Genomic DNA, 25,745 nt, shown 5'->3' on the forward strand with positions numbered 1-25,745 from the left:
TTAGAACATTAAAGGAGTCTGTGTAATTTTTTTAAATAAAGGATTTTATTCTGGCTGTCTTTAACATAAAACAATAGGATTAGTAATGGAGAGGTGTCTTATAGACACCTCTCCATTACTAAGCCATTGGCTTGATGTCACCTGAACAGAGCAAGTGGGAAGAGCAGGGCAAAGCACCAGAATAGGTGCATCTAATAAATGCATCTTTTCTGGGCAGCTACGGGCTGCTGTTTTTAGGCTGGGGGCCTATATCAATGGCCCCTTACCAGTCTGAGAATAGCAGCCCCCAGCTGTGAATTTTAGCAAGGCTGGTTGACAAAAATGAGGGATCCCAATAATTAGAAAAACAGCGTGGGGACCCCTCTATTCTTGATAACCAACCTTGCAGAAGCTGACAGCTGTGAGTTTTGTCTGGTTGGTTAAAGAACATTGAGGGGAACCCATGTTGGATTTTTCATTCATTTACTTCCTTAGATCGCAGGTGGCGGCTGTGGTATACCCCAATCATCCGCCCCTACTGTCACTGTTATTAGCGGCAGCAGGTGTCGGATGTTGGCGGTAAGAGTCCCAAAAGCCCCCACCTGTTGTCATTCGGACTTTAATACATCGCTCATCATTCTGCTCTGCTCTCCGGCAGAGCAGGGGAGAATGACAGCCAGTTCAGCACCTGCTACCGGGGAACAGCGCTTACTGTAGTGCTTCATCCACGGTGGCCGTCTGTGTGATACTGATACATCACACGGATGGCATCCGTGTGAGGTACTTGTTTACACGGACCCATTGACTTGAATGCGTCCGTGTGATCCATGCAGCTTCACAAAAACGGTCATGTCTACGTGTGTGTCACTCGGACACACGGTCTGTGAGAAAACACAGATATGTGCACACACCCATTGATTTGAATGGGTCTACATATGTCAGTGTCTCCGGTATGTGTGAAAGCTGTCACCACTAGGGTTGAGCGAAACGGATTGGTCATTTTCATAAATCGGCAACTTTTAGGCAAAGTCGGGTTTCATGAAACCCGAACCGATCCTAGTGTGGGATCGGCCATGCGGTACACTATCAGAGCGCCAAAGTCGCGTTTAATATGACGCTGTCACCGCCGTTTTTCATCCAATGAAGGAGGACGCAGAGTGTGGGCAGCGAGATAACATAGGTCTCGGTCCCCACCATCTTAGAGAAGGGCATGGCAGTGATTGGCTTGCTGTCTGCGGCGTCACAGGGGGTATAAAGGGGCGTGCACGCCGACCGCCATCTTACTTCTGCCGATCTGAGCATAGGGAGAGGTGTTGCTGCAGTTAGTCAGAAGCAGGGACAGAGTTAGGGAGGAAATATAAACCCCCAAACCGCTTGTGCTGGAGCGATTTTCACTGTCCCACACCACCTTTTTGTGCAGGGACAGTGGAGGTCGTATTTTAGTGCACAGTTACCTATCTTGTTTATTTGTCCACATTTTTGTGTTCAGCAGTCCTTTTTATTGCTGCCATACTTGTCCTGAGCTCATTGTAGGGAGCTTGTTATATATATATATATATATATATATATATATATATATATATATATATATATATATTTTAAATAATAATTCCAGCCACTTTCTGGCACGTTCATAGTGTTGTGTTATACCACTGGGCCAGAGTTGTGGTTCTGTGTCTCCCCCCCAAAAAAAGGGAGATTAAAATTCGCACACAGTGTATATTCTGCTTTACTGCTAGTGTGTCGTATATATCAGGCAGCCACTTTCTGCCACATTCATAGTTTACTGTTATACCACTGGGCCAGAGTTGTGGTTCTGTGTCTCCCCCCCCCAAAAAAAAAGGGAGATTAAAATTCGCACACAGTGTATATTCAGCTGTACTGCTAGTGCGTCGTATATCAGGCAGACACTTTCTTTCACGTTCATAGTGTTGTGTTATCCCACAGGGCCAGAGTTACGGTTCAGTGTCTCCCCCCAAAAAATGGAGATTCAAATTCTCACACAGTGTATATTCAGCTGTACTGCTAGTGCGTCGTATATCAGGCAGACACTTTCTTCCACGTTCATAGTGTTGTGTTATCCCACAGGGCCAGAGTTAGGGTTCAATGTCTCCCCCCAAAAGCAAGTCATCTTTCAGGCAAGCTACGTGTCAGCAGGGGAAGGTGGGGCAAAAGAATGTAAAATCCATGATTGGTTAATTTAAATGAAGGTTAGCTAATCAACATTTTTGGTAGGCAGACGTGTAATTTTTTCGGTCAGTATTGAACAAGCAGCACTGAACACTCTTTCTGAAAGCACACTGACAGCAGGGCAATCGAGGTTCTGTAATCCATATTCTGGCAATTCAGGCCAGGTGTCTAGTTTAGATGCCCAGTAATCAAAGGGGAATGACCTGAGAGGGAGAACATCGATAAGGGCAGAAAAGTAGTTTGTAACCATACTGGACAAATGGTGTCTCCTGTCACTTTGAATCGATGCAGCTGTCCCTGTCGTGTCAGCGGTCATTGCAAAATCATTCCACAACCTTGCCATAAAACCCCTCTGTCCAACGCCACTTTGGCTTTCTGCACCTCTAGCACCTCTGCCATGTTGACCCCTGCAGCTCGTGTGAGAACCATCACCGGCGCTGTGTGCTGGGAATGCCTGAACCAAACGGTCTACAAGAGTTGCTTGTTTGGTAGCCAATATTTGACCTAGGTTCTCATGTGGCATGATATTTTGCAGTTTTCCTTTATATCTTGTAGCCAGGAGGCAGGCCAACCGGTTGTCGTCATCGGTCATCATTTTAAAAATGCGGGGGTCCCTTTTTAGGATACGCAAGGCATACTCAGCCATGTGGGCCAATGTTCCAGGTGTGAATTAACTGTTTCTGCTGGGTTGAGGCCCACTTTCTTGCAAATCAACATCACAAGTGTCCCTCAATAAACCTGTACCAGACCTTGCAATGCCACCAGTTTCTATTGCCACCTGAGAATCATCCTCCTCCCATACATATTCATCCCCATCATCCTCCTCCTCATCCTCTTTGTCCGCCAATTCGTCCTGGACAGTTCCCTGAGCAGACAATGGCTGACTGTCATCAAGGCTTCCCTCCTCCTCGGCTGTAGACGCCTGCTCCTTAATGTGCGTCAAACTTTGCATCAGCAGACGCATAAGTGGGATGTTAATGCTTATGATGGCGTCGACCACTGCACACCAGACAACTCCATGTCTGCCATCCAAGTGCCTGCCTGTGTATCCTCCCACAAATTTATAACAGCACGCCTCTGTTCGCACAGCCTCTGAATCATGTGCAGTGTGGAGTTCCACCTTGTTGCAACGTCGATTATTAGGCGGTGCTGGGGAAGATTCAGCGATCGCTGATGGTTCAGCATACGGCTGGAGTGTATGGGCATCTGGCGGATGTGCGAGCAAAGTCTTCGCACCTTCAGGAGCAGGGCTGGTAACTTTGGATAATTTTTGAGGAAGCCCTGCACCACCAGGTTAAAGGTGTTAGCCAGGCAAGGTATGTGTTTCAGTTCTGAAAGGGCTATGGCAGCCATAAAATTCCTTTTGTTATCACTGAATACCTTGCCTGCCTCAAGATGTACACTGCCCAGCCATGACTGAGTTTGTTGCTGCAAGCACTCCACCAGTACTTCCGCGGTGTGTCTGTTGTCGCCCAAACACTTCATTTGAAACACAGCCTGCTGACGCTTACCACTAGCTGTTCGATAATGGGACACCCCGTGTGCAACACTGGCAGCTGCGGATGGAGTGGTAAGGCGACTGCGCTCTGTGCATGAGCTTTCGCTTCTGGAGGAGGAGGAGGAGTGGTGGCGAACGCCGTATGCCAACTTTTTCCTGAGACTGTGGGATAGGCTGAACTGTCGCACTATGGCTGCCCCCTGTGGACCCTGCATCCTACACATTAACCCAGTGCGCCGTGATGGACACATAACGTCCCCGGCCATGCCTACTGGTCCATGCATCTGTTGTGAGGTGCACCTTTCCACTGACTGATTGCCTCAAGGCATGGATAATGCGGTCTTTGACATGCTGGTGGAGGGCTGGGATGGCTTTTCTCGCAAAGAAGTGTCGACTGGGTAGGTCATAGCGTGGTACTGCGTGGGCCATCAGGTCTTTGACAGCTTCGCTTTCAACCAAACGGTAGGGCATCATCTGTAATGAGATTAGTATAGCAATGTGGGTGTTCAAATCCTGTGTACGCGGATGAGAGGATGAGTACTTTCTTTTCCTTACGAGAGTCTCTTGTAGGGTGAGCTGGACTGGAGAGCTGCATATGGTGGAACTAGCGGTGGTGGTGGACATGGCGGATTGAGAGAGAGTTTGTTATGGTATTCTTGTTGTTGGCCAACATAGAGTCTTTCCTACCAATAACCTTGTGATTCCCTGACTGCTTTGGCCTTACGACGATACCTCCACATTTGCTGCTGGTGGTGTCCTAACCGGTGGGCTTACAGTGAGGGAAGCAATGTAGCATTGCTGACTACCTTCACTCCGAGCAGGTGCACCAAGGGTACGGGACATTTTGTAGTTAGTCCAGGCTTGCAAGTGCATGGTGGTTAAATTTCTAAGCATGCACGTTGTATTTAAATTTTGAAGATTCTTCTCTCTGCTAATGGTCTTGGAGCATTTCTTACAGATAACTTTTGACTGATCATTCTGATCTTGGTTAAAAAATTGCTACACTACACTCTTCCTACTATCGAAAACCTTTTCAGGTATTGTGCGCTGTGCTACTTTCACTGAATGGCCACGCTCTCCTAAAACTGTTTTTGTTTTTCGCAAACATTTTTGGCCTGATACGGGCCTGCCAGATGACAGCTGTTGCAATGTAGATGGCTGATGCGGATCATCCTCCTCCGCTTCTGAGCTAGTGGCAGCGGCACCCTCTTCCCCCAATGGCTGCCAATCTGGGTCAACAACTGGGTCATCTATCACCTCCTCCTCAATGTCATGGGCACCTTCCTCAGTGTCACCGTGTAAGGTGCTATAGCGTTCGGGACAGGGCACCATAGTCTCATCAGGGTCACATTCTGGCTCAGTAAACTGCGAGGGCAATGTAGTGATCAGAGTCAATGGAACAGCATCACAATCTAGCTGTGGCTGTGCATCAGTGCACTCCATGTCCTATTCTTCTTGTAATTGGCAGTGTACAATTTCCCTTTGGAACCCAGGCACGGTATGTGTAAAGAGCTCCATGGAGTAACCTGTAGTGTCGCCTGCTGCATCCTTCACTTTTGGTTTGGGAGAAGGACACAAGGAAACGTCTTTTTCCTGACCGGGAGCATCCACTGACGACTGGCTGCTCTTACATTTAGAACTTTGGGAAGAGGAGGCGAAAGAGCTAGAGGGTGAGTCAGCAAGGAAAGACAACACTTTTTCCTGCTTCTCCGGCTTTAAAAGCTGTTTTCCTACTCCCAGGTAAGGGAGCCTTCGAGGCCTTGTGTAGCCAGACGATGACGCAGGCTGAACACCTCCTGCCTTAGGTGCTACTGTGCTTTTGCCACTACCACGAGATGCAGCACCACCAGCACCATCAGTACCAGCTGGCAACCCCCGCCCACGGCCTCTTCCACCAGACTTCCTTATTTTTGGGGGGGAGACACTGAACCACAACTCATATTACACCGTCGTTATATGAGGGGCCCTGTGCCAGTACCACCGCCCATGAGAGAGTGTTCCCCCCCCAGATTGAACTGTGCTCTACCACTTGCAATACTACCTCTCCCAGCTCCACCACTGTGTAGTCTGTGCAGGTATAACCTGAAATGGCACTGCCAATACGAATTATTTGAAATGATAGATGATAGTTAAAATATACAGGGGCCCTGGACTCCATTTAATACTTTACGCCTACTACCACTGTCTTTATTATTTGGGCGTAATAACGGTGTCTGCCGCTGCATCTTTTTTTTCCTTCACTGAACAAAGCTGAACTTCAACTGTTGTCCCGTTTCAAATATTAAACTGCATTTGGCCTACTTGTTGGGTTGGGGCCTACTAACGTTGTCTGCCGCTCCTTGGTTTTCTCCTGGTTTATTTTTCTTGTGCTTCAATCTTCAGGCTTTCGTTTAAATATTTTTTATATTAAACTGCATTTGGCCTACTTGTTGGGTTGGGCCTAGTAACATTGTCTGCTGCCGCCTCTTGTTTTCCTCTACTAAACAAAGCTGAGCTTGAAGCTTCAGGCTTTTGGCCTGTAACAACAATATGAAACTACATTTGGCCTAGTTCTTGGTTTGGGCCTAGTAACGTTGTCTGCTGCAGCCTCTTGTTTTCCTCTACTACACAAAGCTGAGCTTCAATCTTCAGGCTTTCGGCCTATATTTAGAATATGAAACTGCATTTGGCCTACTTGTTTGGTTGGGCCTACTAACGGTGTCTGCCGCTGATTGTTGTTCTCCTCCACTGAACAAACCAATGCCGCCTGTTTACTCCTGTTACCAATTTTTAACAGCTTTTAGCCTACTTTTTTTATTTTTGGCCTATATCTGTGTTTCCTCCTCATTCCTGCCCATTGCCCAGCCACTGCTAGATGAGTCTGCTGGTACATTGACACAGACCACTACATTCCCCTTGCACTCTACACAGCCTGAATCTGACCCTGCTGAAACTCAGGTTCCCCTTCCCGCATACTATACCACCTTACATGGGGACAAAGTGGAAGGTGAAGATGAAAGTGCAGGTTCCTTCAACAGGTGGGGGGGGCATACTCATTGACGACGTCACTGGCACAGGGCCCCTCATAGTACGCAAAAGTGTCTCTGCCGGTGGGAGGCGCCCCCGCCATCAATCACAACGCCGTACTTTGAGGGGCCCTGTGCCAGTGGCAATGCGAACGAGTGTGCCCCCCCTGCTTGCTCAGGATCACAGCACTTGCAAAGTTGAAATACTTACCTCTCCCTGCTCCACCGCCGTGACGTATTCCACATTTCCTGGGCCCAAGAAGAAATTGAGCCAGCCCTCCCCCCCCACAACTTTAACCAAATGACCCCCAATTTTCAGTACCTAACTATTATTATAAGGTTAATTAAGATTGACAAGCTTAAGTAACAATAATTGATGTTTTTGACATTAAAATGGGCTCTGTAGGTGTTTTCCTGTCCTCCACTCACTGCCGACTTTTATTCCCCATTGACTTGCATTGGGTTTCGTGTTTCAGTCGGCCCCCGACTTTTCGCAGTGATCGGCCGATTTCACCCGACCCGACTTTTGACAAAGTCGGGTTTCGCGAAACCCGACTCGATCCTGAAAAAGTAAAAGTCGCTCAACCCTAGTCACCACAAGTACCGGACACACTGATGTGTGAAACCAGCCTAAAAGAGACTGGCCTCTCCAACATTCACTTCAGCCAGGGAGTATAAATGTCCTGCTTCCAGCACTTGCTGACCTGCATAACATTTTTCTACCACCATTGCACACCAAGTTGGGCCTAATGAAGAACTTTGTAAAGGCAATGGATAAAAATGCAAAAGCATTCAAGTATCTCAGATAAGTTTCCAAGGTTGAGTCCAGCAAACATACAGGAAGGAGTCTTTATTGGACCTCAAATTCGTAAGCTTCTTGAAGATGAGGGGTTTCTTTGTTTGTTGTAGGGTAAGGAAAAGGCTGCATGGGTAGAATTCTTATTAGTGGTAACACATATTTTGGGGAAACTCAAGAGCAGATAACTTTGAAGATTTGGTGTAAAATCTCTGCAAAACATATAAGGATCTTTGTTGTAGTGTGTCCTTAAAGATACATTTCTGACATTTGCATCTAGACTTTTCTCCCCCAAACTGTGGAGCAGTCAGCGATGAGCACGATGAGAGATTTCATCAAGATATTGTGGCCATGGAAAAAAGATATTATGGAACATAGAACCCATCAATGCTTGCAGATTGTTGCTGGATAATTGTAAGAGATGATCAGATGCAAGAGTACAAGAGACAAGCAAAACAGAGTTTTCACTGAATGAGGACCAAATGTTGTAGTGCAATTTTTGTAACTGTTTATAATTTGCAATGGTGTTTAGTCATGTTTTAGTTATTTGAATTGTTACAAAGATTCCTCTAAATAAATATTTGAAAATTGGCATAACATATTCTGCATCTTTATATTTGCAAAACTAATAATCTTTCAAAATACTGAAACTTTTATGCATTATTTACAGTTATATGCAAAAGTTTGGGCACCCCTATTAATCTAAAGCTTAATGTTTTATAAAAATTGTTTTTTTTGCAACAGCTATTTCAGTTTCATATATCTAATAACTCTTGGACGCAATAATGTTTCTGCCTTGAAATTAGATTTATTGTACTAACAGAAAATGTGCAATCTGCATTCAAACAAAATTTGACAGGTGCATAAGTATGGGCACCTCACCAGAAAAGTGACATTAATATTTAGTAGATCCTCCTTTTGCAAAAATAACAGCCTCTAGTTGCTTCCTGTAGCTTTTAATGAGTTCCTGGATCCTGGATGAAGTTATTTTTGACAATTCCTCTTTACAAAACAATTCCAGTTCAGTTAAGTTTGATGGTCGCCGAGCATGGACAGCCCTCTTCAGATGATCCCACAGATGTTCAATGATATTCAGGTCTGGAGACTGGGATGGCCATTCCAGAACAGTGTAGTTGTTCCTCTGCATGAATGCCTGAGTAGATTTGGAGCAGTGTTTTGGATCATTGTCTTGCTGAAAGATCCATCCCCTGCGTAACTTCAACTTTGTCACTGATTCATGAACATTATTGTCAAGAATCTGCTGATACTGAGAGGAATCCATGCGTCCCTCAACTTTAACAAGATTCCCAGTGCCGGCATTGGCCACACAGCCCCAAAGCATGATGGAACCTCCACCAAATTTTACTGTGGGTAGCAAGTGTTTTTCTTGGAATCCTGTGCTTTTTTGCTGCCATGCATAACGCCTTTTTGTATGACCAAACAACTCAATCTTGGTTTCATCAGTCCACAGGACCTTCTTCCAAAAGGAAATTGGCTTCTCCAAATGTGCTTTTGCATACCTCAGCCGACTCTGTTTGTGGCGTGCTTGCAGAAATGGCTTCTTTCGCATCACTCTCCCATACAGCTTCTCCTTGTGCAAAGTACGTTGTGTAGTTGACCGATGCACAGTGACACCATCTGCAGCAAGTTGATGCTGCAGCTCTCTGGAGGTGGTCTGAGGAGTGTCCTTGACTGATCTCACCATTCTTCTTCTCTGCCTTTCTGATGTTTTTCTTGGCCTGCCACTTCTGGCCTTAACAAGAACTGTACCTGTGTTCTTCCATTTCCTTACTATGTTCCTCACAGTGGAAATTGACAGGTTAAATCTCTGAGATAGCTTTTTGTATCCTTCCCCTGAACAACTATATTGAATTGTTTTCAGATCATTTGACAGTTGTTTTGAGGAGCCCATGATGCAACTCTTCAGAGGAGATTCAAACAGGAGAACAACTTGCAAGTGGCCACTTTAAGTAGCTTTTCTCATGATTGCATACACCTGGCTATGAAGTTCAAAGCTCAATGAGGTTGCAAAACCAAAAAAAGTGCTTTAGTAAGTCAGTAAAAAGTAGGTAGGAGTATTTAAAACAAGAAAATGATAAGGGTGCCCATACTTATGCACCTGTCAAATTTTATTTGAATGCAGATTGCACATTTTCTGTTAGTACAATAAACCCCATTTCAAGGCAGAAACATTACTGTGTCCAACAGTTATTAGATATATGAAACTGAAATAGCTGTTGCAAAAAAAACAATTTTTATAAAACATTAAGCTTAAGATTAATAGGGGTGCCCAAACTTTTTCATATAACTGTATATGTAACAGTAAAAGGAAAACTTTCAAATCATAGAAACAAGAACCAACTAAAAATTTTCATTGTCAGATTTGACTTAAGGAGGTCAAAATTCTTAAGAAATGGCTCATCTCATAACTGAACCTGACAACTTTTGAAATTACTATATGTAGAACAGTGACATCTAAGAAAACCATTCACAACCAGACCCATGTAGGACCATTTAAGATATTTAATTGCAGTTGTCTGTTTATTCTGCTCACCTGGCTTAGAAATGTACCAACTGATGTGACAATTAGTTGTAGCCATAGAAAAACCTGTATGTACACACCAAATTATATTTTGCACCCATCCCTCTGATACTCGGAGGAATGCAGAACAGAACTTAAGCATTCTGGTCCCCAACTGCTCCATGGAGGTCCCTTGAGCTCTGGAGCTACTTTTGTTATTTTTGGTACTTAGTTTTACAACTTTGTATGGTAGGATGAATTGTATTACAAATATCAACTGAATGCTTTTGTTACTGGTTACATTTGGGTTATTTTCAGATTTTTTTAAAAATTTTAGTGCTAGCCAGAGATGAGCGAACTTGTTTGGAAAACGTTCGCCAGTCTCAAATTGAGCATGAACATTGCTCATTCAGATTCGTGTTTGGACTCCCTACCTCTTTTCCTAAAAATCAACAAAATTTGGCTAAAGTTCAGTAAATGAGTGCGTTCACTAAGGGCTCTTTCAGAGGTCAATTTTTCCGGTAGCAGCATGGGCTGCAAAACCTCCCACACACGTGCACACTGTTACACAGATGACATCTATGTCTCATCAGTGTGACGCGTACCGCCACCTGGGAATCAGGGGTACTGTTCGCGCTGTTCTCCGGCACTGGATGCTGAAGTGAAGACAGCATATATCACTGTCCCCTGCTCGTGCTGCGATCAGTGCTAGCAGGGGACAATGTTGAGAGTTGTATTCAACTGTTAACAGCGAGAGCAGGCGTTGGTGCAACCCTCAGCTGTCAGTTTCAGCAAGGCTCCCCAACCTATATTTTTTAATTATTTAAATAAATAATAAAAAATAAATGGTATGGGGCCCCCCATTTTTGACAACTAGCCATGCTAAAGCAGACAGCTGGGAGTTGGTATTCTCAGACTGGTAAAGCCACTGTCACGGCTCCCGGGTAATACTGATGTGGGAAACACTGTACACAGCAGCAAGAGAGCTGAGTAAAGCGCCGGGTTACTAACCAGGTGCAAACCATTTGACAGAGTGGGAGGTGATCGGGGCAGAGCCAGAAGCCAGTTAACAGAGAAAGGATAAACACAAGAGAGTAGTCGAACAAGCTAAGATCTGAGCCAATAGATCACAAAGTACCAAAGGGGTGAGACAGGGGATTGTCAGAAGCAAAGCCAGAGGTCAGGAATCCAGAAGGACAAACTAAGTAACACACGGAGAGCAAAGAAAACAACTGCAAACTGGGCACACACTCCAAAGGTCAGGCACACAGACTAGAGCAGAAAGTATAGCTGACAGCACATCCTAGTCTGGAGTGAGTATAAATACCCTCTCAGATCGAAAGAGAGGCCAGCAAAATTAACGCTGAGAGAACAGGACATAAACCATGTCCTAACATGACAGTACCCCCCTCTTAACGGGGTGCCACTGGACCCCCAGGCTTCTCAGGGTACCTGGCATGAAAAGCCCGCACCAGTCGATCAGCATGCACAGAACTGGCCAGAACCCATGAACGATCCTCAATGGAATATCCCTTCCAGTGGATTAGGTACTGAAGCCTCCGGCGCACCCACCGTGAATCAGTGATGCACCCTACCTTGTACTCCAGCTGACCCTCTACCAACACTGGCGGAACATTGGATGACGAATCTTCTCTAACCGTCCCCACAGGTTTTAATAGGGACCTGTGGAAGACATTAGATATTTTGAAGGAAGTGGACAACTGTAATCTATAGGCCTATAGATATCATCTCTCTAATCTTATATGGACCTATTAACCTGGGGCCCAACTTCATAGAGGGTATCTTAAGTTTGATGTTACGGGTAGAAAACTACACCTTCCCCCTCACAGCCAACGCAGGAGCTGAACCCTCCTCCTGTCTGCAAAATGTTTGTACCTCTATTGGGCTTTGGAGATATTCCCCTGAACCTCCCTCCAAAGGGTTCTTAACGGTTGCACCAAACAATCGGCACCAGGGCAACCAGAATCCATGTGGGAAAATTCTCTAAACTGCAGAACAAACCCATAATTGACCTAAAAGGGAGGTTTGCCAGTAGACTGATTAATACGACAGTTGAAGGCAAATTCTGCCATGGGCAGTACCTCACTCCTGTCTGGAAGAGGCCAGGCATCTGAAAATTTGTTCCAACGACTGGTTAGTGCATTCAGTCTGTCCGTTAGATTCCAGGTGATAAGCAGAGGAGAATGACAACGTAACCTGTTGTGAATTAGACTTTTTGGCTCCCTCTTGTGGTCACTAGTGATATGACTCTGGGATTGTCTTTCTTCAGTTTGGCACTCACCTGGGTCGTTAGTCCAGGGGTGTCGCTATATAAACTTCCTGGATCCTTAGTCCAGTGCCTGGCATCGTTGTAATCAGATCCTTCTGTTGCTCCTGTCTGCTGGTCCTGGTTCTTGCAAAATTAAGCTAAGTCTTGCTTCTTTGTTTTTTGGGTTATTTGCTTTGCTTCTATTTTTGTCCAGCTTGTACTAAATGTGAGTTCTGACCTTGCTGGAAGCTCTAGGGGGCTGGTGTTCTCCCCCCGGCCGTTAGTCGGTTCGGGGGTTCTTGAATATCCAGCGTGGATATTTTAATAGGGTTTTTTGCTGACCATATAAGTCATCTTACTATATTCTGCTATTAGCTAGTGGGCCTCTCTTTGCTAAATACCTAGCTCATTCTTATGTTTGTCTTTTCCTCTTACCTCACCGTTATTATTTGTTGGGGGCTTGTATCCAACTTTTGGGGTCTTTTCTCTGGAGGCAAGAAAGGTCTTTCTTTTCCCTTCTAGGGTTAGTTAGTTCTCCGGCTGGCGCGAGACTTCTAGAACCAACGTAGGCACGTTCCCCGGCTACTGCTATTTGTGGTGCTAGGATTAGATATATGGTCAGCCCAGTTACCACTGCCCTATGAGCTGGTTTTTTGTGTTTGCAGACTTGGTATTTATTCCTGAGACCCTCTGCCATTGGGGTCATATCAGTATGCCAGGCCAACATTGAATGTTTAATGCATTGCAGAAGTGGGATAATAAGAAAGGAAATTCTGAGGTTTTTTTTTTTTCCTCTCTTCCTCCCCTTTACCTCTGAGTGGCTTGAGCTTGCTGCAGACATGAATGTCCAGACCTTGATTACAAGTGTGGACCAGCTTGCTGCTCGTGTGCAAAGCATACAAGATTTTGTTACCAGTAGTTCTATGTCTGAACCTAAAATACCTATTCCTGAACTGTTTTTTGGAGACCGATTTAAGTTTAGGAATTTCAGGGATAATTGTAAATTGTTTCTATCTCTGAGACCCCGTTCATCTGGAGACTCAGCTCAGCAAGTTAAAATTGTTATCTCTTTTTTACGGGGCGACCCTCAGGATTGGGCTTTCTCGCTAGCGCCAGGAGATCCGGCATTGGCAAATATTGATGCGTTTTTTCTGGCGCTCAGATTGCTTTACGAGGAACCCAATCTTGAGGTTCAGGCAGAAAAAGCCTTGCTGGCTATTTCTCAGGGCCAGGATGAAGCTGAAGTGTATTGCCAAAAATTTCGGAAATGGTCCGTGCTTACTCAGTGGAATGAGTGTGCTCTGGCCGCAAATTTCAGAAATGGCCTTTCTGAAGCCATTAAGAATGTGATGGTGGGTTTCTCCATTCCTACAAGTCTGAATGATTCCATGGCGCTGGCTATTCAAATTGACCGGCGTTTGCGGGAGCGCAAAACCGCTAATCCTCTGGTAGTGTTGTCTAAACAAGCACCTGATTTGATGCAATGTGATAGAATTCAGACCAGAAATGAGCGGAAAAATCATAGACGTCAGAATGGGTTGTGTTTTTACTGTGGAGATTCTACACATGTTATATCAGCATGCTCTAAACGCCTAACAAGGGTTGTTAGTCCTGTCGCCATTGGTAATTTGCAACCTAAATTTATTTTGTCTGTGACTTTAATTTGCTCATTGTCCTCTTACCCTGTTATGGCGTTTGTGGATTCAGGTGCTGCCCTGAGTCTTATGGATCTGTCATTTGCCAAGCGCTGTGGTTTTGTTCTTGAGCCATTGGTTAATCCTATCCCTCTGAGGGGTATTGATGCTACGCCATTGGCGGAAAATAAACCGCAGTTTTGGACACAGGTAACCATGTGCATGACTCCTGAACATCGGGAGGTGATTCGTTTTCTTGTTCTGCATAAAATGCATGACTTGGTCGTTTTGGGTTTGCCATGGTTACAGACTCATAATCCAGTCTTGGATTGGAAGGCAATGTCTGTGTCAAGTTGGGGCTGTCAGGGTATTCATGGTGATTCCCCGCCGGTGTCTATTGCTTCCTCTACTCCTTCGGAAGTTCCTGAGTATTTGTCTGATTATCAGGATGTGTTCAGCGAGTCCAGGTCCAGTGCTCTGCCTCCTCATAGGGACTGTGACTGTGCCATAGATTTGATTCCAGGTAGCAAATTTCCTAAGGGAAGACTATTTAATCTGTCTGTACCTGAGCATACCGCAATGCGTTCGTATATCAAGGAATCTCTGGAGAAGGGGCATATCCGTCCTTCCTCTTCCCCTCTTGGTGTGGGATTCTTTTTTGTGGCCAAGAAGGACGGATCTTTGAGACCTTGTATTGACTATCGGCTTTTGAATAAAATCACAGTTAAATTTCAGTATCCTTTGCCTCTGTTGTCAGACTTGTTTGCCCGAATTAAAGGTGCCAAGTGGTTCACCAAGATAGATCTTCGTGGTGCGTACAACCTTGTGCGCATTAAGCGAGGAGATGAATGGAAAACCGCATTTAATACGCCCGAAGGTCATTTTGAGTACTTGGTGATGCCTTTTGGGCTCCCTAATGCTCCTTCAGTGTTTCAGTCCTTTATGCATGATATTTTCCGGAAGTATCTGGATAAATTTATGATCGTTTATCTGGATGATATTCTGTTTTTTTCTGATGACTGGGACTCGCATGTAGAGCAGGTCAGGATGGTGTTTCAGGTTTTGCGTGAGAATGCTTTATTTGTTAAGGGCTCAAAGTGTCTCTTTGGAGTACAGAAGGTTCCCTTTTTGGGGTTTATTTTTTCCCCTTCTGCGGTGGAGATGGACCCAGTCAAGGTCCGAGCTATTCATGATTGGACTCAACCCACGTCAGTTAAGAGTCTTCAGAAGTTCTTGGGTTTTGCTAACTTCTATCGTCGTTTTATTGCTAATTTTTCTAGCATTGTTAAACCTTTGACGGATATGACCAAGAAAGGTTCTGATGTTGCTAACTGGGCTCCTGCAGCCGTGGAGGCTTTCCAGGAGTTGAAGCGCCGGTTTACTTCGGCGCCTGTTTTGTGCCAGCCTGATGTCTCACTTCCCTTTCAGGTTGAAGTGGATGCTTCTGAGATTGGGGCAGGGGCCGTTTTGTCGCAGAGAGGCCCTGGTTGCTCTGTGATGAGACCTTGTGCCTTTTTCTCGAGGAAGTTTTCGCCTGCTGAGCGGAATTATGATGTTGGCAATCGGGAGTTGTTGGCCATGAAGTGGGCATTTGAGGAGTGGCGTCATTGGCTCGAGGGTGCTAAGCATCGTGTGGTGGTCTTGACTGATCACAAAAATTTGATGTATCTCGAGTCTGCTAAACGCCTGAATCCTAGACAGGCCCGCTGGTCATTGTTTTTCTCCCGTTTTGACTTTGTGGTCTCGTATTTACCAGGTTCAAAGAATGTGAAGGCTGATGCTCTTTCAAGGAGCTTTGTGCCTGACTCTCCGGGAGTCGCAGAACCGGTTGGTATTCTTAAAGAGGGAGTTATCTTGTCAGCCATTTCTCCGGATTTGCGACGTGTGTTGCAGAGATTTCAGGCTGGTAGACCTGACTCTTGTCCACCTGACAGACTGTTTGTTCCTGATAAGTGGACCAGCAGAGTCATTTCCGAGGTTCATTCCTCGGTGTTGGCAGGGCATCCGGGAATTTTTGGCACCAGAGATCTGGTGGCTAGGTCCTTTTGGTGGCCTTCCTTGTCACGGGATGTGCGGTCGTTTGTGCAGTCCTGTGGGACTTGTTCTCGTGCCAGCGGGTTGCTCTTGCCCTTGCCTGTCCCGAAGAGGCCTTGGACACACATTTCCATGGATTTCATTTCAGATCTCCCGGTGTCTCAGGGCATGTCTGTCATCTGGGTGGTATGTGATCGCTTTTCTAAGATGGTCCATTTGGTGCCTTTGCCTAAGCTGCCTTCCTCTTCCGATCTGGTTCCTGTGTTCTTTCAGAATGTGGTTCATTTACACGGCATTCCTGAGAATATTGTGTCTGACAGAGGATCCCAGTTTGTTTCCAGGTTCTGGCGATCCTTTTGTGCTAAGATGGGCATTGAGTTGTCGTTTTCGTCTGCCTTTCATCCTCAGACTAATGGACAAACGGAGCGAACTAATCAGACTCTGGAGGCTTATTTGAGGTGTTTTGTTTCTGCGGATCAGGATGATTGGGTGACCTTCTTGCCGTTGGCTGAGTTTGCCCTTAATAATCGGGCTAGTTCCGCTACATTGGTTTACCCATTTTTCTGCAACTCTGGTTTCCATCCTCGTTTTTCCTCGGGACATGTGGAGCCTTCTGACTGTCCTGGGGTAGATTCTGTGGTGGATAGGTTGCAGCAGATCTGGAATCATGTGGTGGACAACTTAAAGTTGTCACAAGAGAAGGCTCAGCGTTTTGCCAACCGCCGCCGCGGTGTGGGTCCCCGACTTCGTGTTGGGGATTTGGTATGGCTGTCTTCTCGATTTGTTCCTATGAAGGTCTCCTCTCCTAAATTTAAGCCTCGCTTCATCGGTCCTTACAAGATATTGGAAATCCTTAATCCTGTGTCCTTTCGCTTGGATCTTCCGGTGTCGTTTGCCATTCACAACGTGTTCCATAGGTCTTTGTTGCGGCGGTACGTTGTACCTGTGGTTCCTTCTGTTGAGCCTCCTGCTCCGCTGTTGTTTGAGGGCGAGTTGGAGTACGTGGTGTGTTGTGAATTTGGTTTTTGGGCTCCCCCGGTGGTCACTGGTGGTACTGGACTTGTGTGCTTCACTTTCTCTGTTCACCTGTTTCCATCAGGATATGGGTGTATCCTATTTAGCCTTGCTGCTCAGTTATTCTAGTGCCGGCCATCAATGTAACCAGAGCCTTTCTGTTGCATGTTCCTGCTCCTAGACTACTATCAGCTAAGTTGGACTCTTAGTCCTAAGTTTGTTTTGCATTTTTGTTCCAGTTCACAGTTATGTTATTTTTCTGTAGCTGGAAGCTCTTGTGGGCCGAAATTGCCACTCCGGTGTCATGAGTTGACACATGAGTCTTAAAGTAATTTCGGGATGGTATTTTAATAGGGTTTTCAGCTGACCGTGAAGTTCCCTATTGTATCTTCTTGCTATCTAGTAAGCGGACCTCGCTTTGCTGAACCTACCTTCATACTGCGTATGTCTTTTCCTCTGAACTCACCATCAATATATGTGGGGGGCTTCTGTCTCCTTTTTGGGGGAATTTCCCTAGCGGTAAGCCAGGTCTGTCTTTTCCTCTATTAGGGTTAGTTAGTCCTCCGGCTGGCGCTAGGCGTCTAGGGATAAAACGTAGGTACGCCACCCGGCCACTGCTAGTTGTGTGGTAGGTTTAGCTCACGGTCAGCTCGAGATTCCATCACCCAAGAGCTAGTCTGTTGTTTAAGTTCTCTGACGTTCCCTTGCCATTGGGAACCATGACAGTATGGCCGGCCAAGGGTTAAAACCGTTGGCAGAAGAAAGGAGAGAAAAAGAAGTCTGCAGATTTTTTTTTTTTTTTTTTCCTTCTGAGTTTGCTTTTTAGTTGACTCAGTTGCATTTTTGCTCTAATTGCAGCCTTTGTCTCTCTCTCTCCTTCTAATCCTTGAATGGCTCTGATCTCACCTGATTAAAATGGATCCTCAGAGTTTGGTTACAGGTTTGAATAATCTTGCTACGAAGGTTCAAAATTTACAGGATTTTGTTATTCATGCTCCTATATCTGAACCTAGAATTCCTATACCAGAATTTTTCTCCGGGGATAGATCTCGTTTCCTGAATTTCAAAAATAATTGTAAATTATTTCTTTCCCTGAGATCTCGCTCCGCTGGAGATCCCGCACAGCAGGTTAAGATAGTAATTTCCTTGCTGCGGGGTGACCCTCAAAACTGGGCATTTGCATTGGCACCCGGGGATCCTGCGTTGCTCAATGTGGCTGCGTTTTTTCTGGCTTTGGGGTTGCTTTATGAGGAACCTAATTTAGAGATTCAGGCTGAAAAAGCCTTGATGGCCCTATCTCAAGGGCAAGATGAAGCTGAAATATACTGCCAAAAATTTCGTAAATGGTCTGTGCTTACTCAGTGGAATGAGTGCGCCCTGGCGGCGAATTTCAGAGAGGGTCTCTCTGATGCCATTAAAGATGTTATGGTGGGGTTCCCTGCACCTACAGGTCTGAATGAGTCCATGACAATGGCTATTCAGATTGATCGGCATTTGCGGGAGCGCAAACCTGTGCACCATTTGGCGGTGTCTTCTGAGAAGGCTCCAGAAAATATGCAATGTGATAGAATTCTGTCCAGAAGCGAACGGCAGAATTTTAGGCGAAAAAATGGGTTGTGCTTCTATTGTGGTGATTCAACTCATGTTATATCAGCATGCTCTAAACGTACAAAAAAGGTTGATAAGTCTATTTCAATTGGCACTTTACAGTCTAAGTTTATTCTGTCTGTGACCTTGATTTGTTCATTATCGTCAATTACCGCGGATGCCTATGTCGACTCTGGCGCCGCTTTGAGTCTAATGGATTGGTCCTTTGCCAGGCGCTGTGGGTTTGATCTAGAGCCTCTGGAAGTTCCTATACCTCTGAAGGGTATTGACTCTACACCATTGGCTAGTAATAAACCACAATACTGGACACAAGTGACTATGCGTATGAATCCAGACCATCAGGAGATGATTCGCTTCCTTGTGTTGTACAATCTACATGACGTTTTGGTGCTCGGATTACCATGGTTACAATCTCATAACCCAGTCCTTGACTGGAAAGCTAGCTATGTCTGTGTTAAGCTGGGGATGTCAGGGGGCTCATGGGGACGTACCTTTGGTTTCCATTTCGTCATCTATTCCCTCTGAGATTCCGGAATTTTTGTCTGATTATCGTGATGTTTTTGAGGAGCCTAAGCTTGGTTCACTACCTCCTCACAGAGATTGCGATTGTACCATAGATCTGATTCCGGGCAGTAAATTTCCAAAGGGTCGTTTATTTAATCTATCTGTACCTGAACATGCTGCTATGCGAGAATATATTAAGGAGTCCCTGGAAAAGGGACATATTCATCCTTCTTCATCTCCCTTAGGAGCCGGTTTTTTCTTTGTATCTAAAAAAGATGGCTCTTTGAGGCCGTGTATTGATTATCGACTCTTGAATAAAATTACAGTCAAATATCAGTATCCTCTGCCACTGCTGACTGATTTGTTTGCTCGAATAAAGGGGGCTAAGTGGTTCTCTAAGATTGATCTCCGTGGGGCGTATAATTTGGTGCGAATTAAGCAGGGGGATGAGTGGAAAACCGCATTTAATACGCCCGAGGGCCATTTTGAGTATTTAGTAATGCCTTTTGGTCTTTCAAATGCCCCTTCAGTCTTTCAGTCCTTTATGCATGACATTTTCCGTGAATATTTGGATAAATTTATGATCGTGTATCTGGATGATATTTTGATTTTTTCGGATGACTGGGATTCTCATGTCCAACAGGTCAGGAGGGTTTTTCAGGTTTTGCGGGCTAATTCCTTGTGTGTGAAGGGTTCTAAGTGTATTTTTGGGGTTCAAAAGATTTCTTTTTTGGGGTACATTTTTTCCCCCTCTTCCATTGAGATGGATCCTGTCAAGGTTCGGGCTATTTGTGATTGGACGCAGCCTTCTTCTCTTAAGAGCCTTCAGAAATTTTTGGGCTTTGCTAATTTTTATCGTCGATTTATAACTGGTTTTTCTGATGTTGCTAAACCTTTGACTGATTTGACCAAAAAGGGTGCTGATGTTGCTGATTGGTCCCCTGCTGCTGTGGAGGCCTTTCGGGAGCTTAAGCGCCGCTTTTCTTCCGCCCCTGTGTTGCGTCAGCCTGATGTTACTCTTCCTTTTCAGCTTGAGGTCGATGCTTCCGAGATCGGAGCTGGGGCGGTCTTCTCGCAGAAAAGTTCCGACTGCTCCGTGATGAGACCTTGTGCGTTCTTTTCACGAAAATTTTCGCCCGCCGAGCGAAATTATGATATTGGTAATCGGGAGCTTTTGGCTATGAAGTGGGCTTTTGAGGAGTGGCGTCATTGGCTTGAGGGGGCTAGACATCAGGTGGTGGTATTGACCGATCACAAGAATTTGATTTATCTTGAGTCTGCCAGGCGCCTGAATCCTAGACAGGCGCGCTGGTCGTTGTTTTTCTCTCGGTTTAATTTTGTGGTCTCATACTTACCAGGTTCTAAAAATGTGAAGGCGGATGCCCTTTCTAGGAGTTTTGAGCCTGATTCCCCTGGTGATTCTGAACCTACAGGTATCCTTAAGGATGGGGTGATATTATCTGCTGTTTCCCCAGACCTGCGATGGGCTTTCCAGGAGTTTCAGGCGGATAGACCTGATCGTTGCCCGCCTGGTAGACTGTTTGTTCCTGATGATTGGACCAGTAGAGTCATCTCGGAGGTTCATTCTTCTGTGTTGGCAGGTCATCCCGGGATCTTTGGTACCAGGGATTTGGTGGCTAGGTCCTTCTGGTGGCCTTCCCTGTCTCGAGATGTACGAGTTTTTGTGCAGTCTTGTGATGTTTGTGCTCGGGCCAAACCTTGTTGTTCTCGGGCCAGCGGATTGTTGTTATCTTTGCCTATTCCGAAGAGGCCTTGGACTCACATCTCTATGGATTTTATTTCTGATCTCCCTGTTTCTCAGAAAATGTCTGTCATCTGGGTGGTGTGTGACCGTTTTTCAAAGATGGTCCATTTGGTGCCCTTGCCTAAGTTGCCTTCCTCATCCGAGTTGGTTCCTCTGTTTTTTCAAAATGTGGTTCGCTTGCATGGTATTCCAGAGAATATCGTTTCTGACAGGGGGACCCAGTTCGTGTCTAGATTTTGGCGGGCGTTCTGTGCTAGGATGGGCATTGATTTGTCTTTTTCGTCTGCGTTCCATCCTCTGACTAATGGCCAGACCGAGCGAGCTAATCAGACCTTGGAGACTTATTTGAGGTGTTTTGTGTCTGCGGATCAGGATGACTGGGTTGCCTTTTTGCCGTTGGCGGAGTTTGCCCTCAATAATCGGGCTAGTTCTGCCACTTTGGTTTCTCCTTTCTTTTGCAATTCGGGGTTTCATCCTCGTTTTTCTTCCGGTCAGGTGGAGTCTTCGGATTGTCCTGGAGTGGATACTGTGGTGGATAGGTTGCATCGGATTTGGGGACAGGTGGTGGACAATTTGGAGTTGTCCCAGGAGAAGACTCGGCATTTTGCTAACCGCCGTCGTCGTGTTGGTCCTCGTCTTCGTGTTGGGGACTTGGTGTGGTTGTCTTCTCGTTTTGTCCCTATGAGGGTTTCTTCTCCTAAGTTTAAGCCTCGGTTCATCGGCCCGTATAAGATTTTGGAGATTCTTAACCCCGTGTCCTTTCGATTGGACCTCCCAGCATCTTTTTCTATCCATAATGTCTTCCATCGGTCATTATTGCGCAGGTATGAGGTACCGGTTGTGCCTTCCGTTGAGCCTCCCGCTCCGGTGTTGGTTGAGGGTGAATTGGAGTACGTTGTGGAGAAGATCTTGGACTCCCATGTTTCCAGACGGAGACTTCAGTATCTGGTCAAGTGGAAGGGCTACGGTCAAGAGGATAATTCTTGGGTGACAGCCTCTGATGTTCATGCCTCTGATTTGGTCCGTGCCTTTCATAGGGCTCATCCTGATCGCCCTGGTGGTTCTTGTGAGGGTTCGGTGCCCCCTCCTTGAGGGGGGGGTACTGTTGTGAATTTGGTTTTTGGGCTCCCCCGGTGGTCACTGGTGGTACTGGACTTGTGTGCTTCACCTTCTCTGTTCACCTGTTTCCATCAGGATATGGGTGTATCCTATTTAGCCTTGCTGCTCAGTTATTCTAGTGCCGGCCATCAATGTAACCAGAGCCTTTCTGTTGCATGTTCCTGCTCCTAGACTACTATCAGCTAAGTTGGACTCTTAGTCCTAAGTTTGTTTTGCATTTTTGTTCCAGTTCACAGTTATGTTATTTTTCTGTAGCTGGAAGCTCTTGTGGGCCGAAATTGCCACTCCGGTGTCATGAGTTGACACATGAGTCTTAAAGTAATTTCGGGATGGTATTTTAATAGGGTTTTCAGCTGACCGTGAAGTTCCCTATTGTATCTTCTTGCTATCTAGTAAGCGGACCTCGCTTTGCTGAACCTACCTTCATACTGCGTATGTCTTTTCCTCTGAACTCACCGTCAATATATGTGGGGGGCTTCTGTCTCCTTTTTGGGGGAATTTCCCTAGAGGTAAGCCAGGTCTGTCTTTTCCTCTATTAGGGTTAGTTAGTCCTCCGGCTGGCGCTAGGCGTCTAGGGATAAAACGTAGGTACGCCACCCGGCCACTGCTAGTTGTGTGGTAGGTTTAGCTCACGGTCAGCTCGAGATTCCATCACCCAAGAGCTAGTCTGTTGTTTAAGTTCTCTGACGTTCCCTTGCCATTGGGAACCATGACAGTGGTGGAGAAGATCTTGGATTCTCGTCTCTCCAGGCGGAGGCTTCGGTATCTGGTCAAGTGGAAGGGCTATGGTCAGGAGGATAATTCCTGGGTGGTTGCCTCTGATGTGCATGCGGCCGATTTAGTTCGTGCCTTTCACGCTGCTCATCCTGATCGTCCTGGTGGTCTTGGTGAGGGTTCGGTGACCCCTCCTTAAGGGGGGGGTACTGTTGTGAATTAGACTTTTTGGCTCCCTCTTGTGGTCACTAGTGATATGACTCTGGGATTGTCTTTCTTCAGTTTGGCACTCACCTGGGTCGTTAGTCCAGGGGTGTTGCTATATAAACTTCCTGGATCCTTAGTCCAGTGCCTGGCATCGTTGTAATCAGATCCTTCTGTTGCTCCTGTCTGCTGGTCCTGGTTCTTGCAAAATTAAGCTAAGTCTTGCTTCTTTGTTTTTTGGGTTATTTGCTTTGCTTCTATTTTTGTCCAGCTTGTACTAAATGTGAGTTCTGACCTTGCTGGAAGCTCTAGGGGGCTGGTGTTCTCCCCCCGGCCGTTAGTCGGTTCGGGGGTTCTTGAATATCCAGCGTGGATATTTTAATAGGGTTTTTTGCTGACCATATAAGTCATCTTACTATATTCTGCTATTAGCTAGTGGGCCTCTCTTTGCTAAATACCTAGCTCATTCTTATGTTTGTCTTTTCCTCTTACCTCACCGTTATTATTTGTTGGGGGCTTGTATCCAACTTTTGGGGTCTTTTCTCTGGAGGCAAGAAAGGTCTTTCTTTTCCCTTCTAGGGTTAGTTAGTTCTCCGGCTGGCGCGAGACGTCTAGAACCAACGTAGGCACGTTCTCCGGCTACTGCTATTTGTGGTGCTAGGATTAGATATATGGTCAGCCCAGTTACCACTGCCCTATGAGCTGGTTTTTTGTGTTTGCAGACTTGGTATTTATTCCTGAGACCCTCTGCCATTGGGGTCATAACAGTAACCCCCAACTTCTTTCAAAAAGCCCTCCAAAACCTGGCCACAAATTGCACACCCCTGTCAGACACCATATTTACAGATATCACATGCAACCAAACTATGTGCTGAATAAACAAGCGAGCCAAGGTTTCATCAGAAGGTAACGCAGGTAATGGCACAAAGTGGGCTTGCTTCGAAGGGCATGAAATCCTGTTCATGATGCCAAAAGATGAGTCGCCCACCAGGGCAGCGGGGTACTTGGCACGGGTCTGGTCGCTGTCAAAGGGGATGTCACGGTGACTGCAACCCGGTCCTTGGCCCTGGGACTCACTGTAAAAGGGGAATGGTCTTTAAAGGGAATTATGATAAAGTCTGTTGTGACACCATCTGTGGAGTTCGATGAATAGAGGGACCGACACTGCCTTAAAGGGGTCCTCTGGGGGATGTTGTTGCAGCAAGGGTGGTGACGCTTCCCACAGGTAAAGCGAGGTCCCCAGGGCTCCCAAGGTGTATGGCGATGATGGTGTTTGCCAGTCAATGAGTAAAGGACACAGCGTTCCAGTCTTTACCTGGATTACTAAAGTTGTCACAGGCCTCAGTCCAGGGTACTGGCAACAGGTACATAAGGAGTCCAGGCAGCCCGGAAACAAGTAAAATCCCCTTGGCAAGTCAGGTTGGGAGCCTTCCACTTTGCGCTCACTATAAGTCCCTTGCTGCCTGAAGTGTCCTAACAAGGTCCAGGTTCTTTTCCCTGTCCTGGGACAATTACCCGGATGGTAGGTAGCTTGAGCCGTTTCCTCTGGGGTCTCTGCACGGCGACTCCAGGATCCAGAATTCTTCTGTACCACAGGCTTAATTTGGGCAATGTACATGCAGTTCTGTGCCCTCCGATTCTGCTATGGGGCTTACAGCTCCGCACAGCCTCGGGCTCCCAGTTCCCGGTCTCTGTGCTCTGGCTCCTCGGAGGCCCACTCGCAGCATCCTTGAGCTCTCAAATCTCTCTTCTACTCCTTTCATGTCTGCTCACCAGACTAAACTCAACAGTCTCTGCCTCCAGACCAGGATCTTTATTCAGGGAAGCTGCCCTAAAACCCGGGTTTTGAGCTCCCCCTCCTGGTCTGGATTCAGAAGGTGTTGTGTGTGTGTGTGTGTGAATTACCTGCCAAAGAGATCCCTCTTGTTTCCAGGCATATCACTACTCTCCCCGAGAGGAAGGCAGCACTGCTGTGGTACCCGAACTCTTGGGGTGCCACACCTCCCATTGAAGTCAATGGGGTTCAGGCATGTTCATAGAACTTCAGCGAACATCAGGACATTCGCTGATCCGAACCGAAGCTTGAAAGGTTTGCTCATCTCTAGTGCTAGCATTCAACCTTGTTTATGACTAGGGACTGTAAGATTACATTACCACAATAAGTATAGGTGATATTTGTGTGCATTTCTGTGCCTATAAGGTAAATTAGGTTAGTAGCACTTTTTTGTTGCATTTTTGAGTGAGTTTTTCTAAAATGTGTTTTTATTACATTTTTGGGACTGCGGTTTTGTTTCTTTTTTGTGTGTAATGTTTTAAATAAAACTGCTTTATTTTTGATACTTCCTCATATTTTGGCTATGGCAAAACTTTATTGATACAGTCATGTGCAGATTTCCTGTGTTTTTAGTGCGTTCCTGCAGCTGAGACACACTGCGGATTTTCCACATCTAATGCAATTCTATGGGGAAAAACCTCACATAAATCTAAGTGTAGTCAGAAGAGAAATTGACATGTTGCAGATTTCAAACAAGCACTGGAGGTCAGTTTACATAGTGTAAAAAATCACAGTGGTTTGATATCTAGAAATCCATAACCCATACGACTTTATTTCATCATGATTAACAAAAGGTGTAAAAATACACAAAAGCCCATGAACTTCCCTACGTGGTTTGGTAGGTTGTTCCTTATTCATGACCAACAACAAGCTTCTGTCCGTCCTCCGCAGTTTTCTTAGGATACATTCAGGCGAAAGTATTTTTATTCCATATGATGTCCTCATGGGTAACGGATAGCACACAGGCCCAATATTAGCCTTTGCCCTAGTTTACATGGGCTTATGTAAGGAGGAAGACCGGGCTGTGGGTACCTGTACTGCGCCGGAACTGCCAAGG

At 45.8% G+C, this 25,745-nt stretch overlaps 1 protein-coding gene across 2 annotated transcripts in view; it reads left to right on the forward strand.

Annotated features, from left to right (window-relative positions):
- The window catches only part of PDE5A (phosphodiesterase 5A), a 498,536-nt gene that overhangs the window by 380,976 nt on the left and 91,815 nt on the right, over positions 1 to 25,745 (forward strand). The window lies entirely within an intron of this gene.

The sequence above is a fragment of the Ranitomeya variabilis genome, chromosome 1 (genome assembly GCF_051348905.1).
Source record: "Ranitomeya variabilis isolate aRanVar5 chromosome 1, aRanVar5.hap1, whole genome shotgun sequence".
NCBI classification, from domain to species: domain Eukaryota; kingdom Metazoa; phylum Chordata; class Amphibia; order Anura; family Dendrobatidae; genus Ranitomeya; species Ranitomeya variabilis.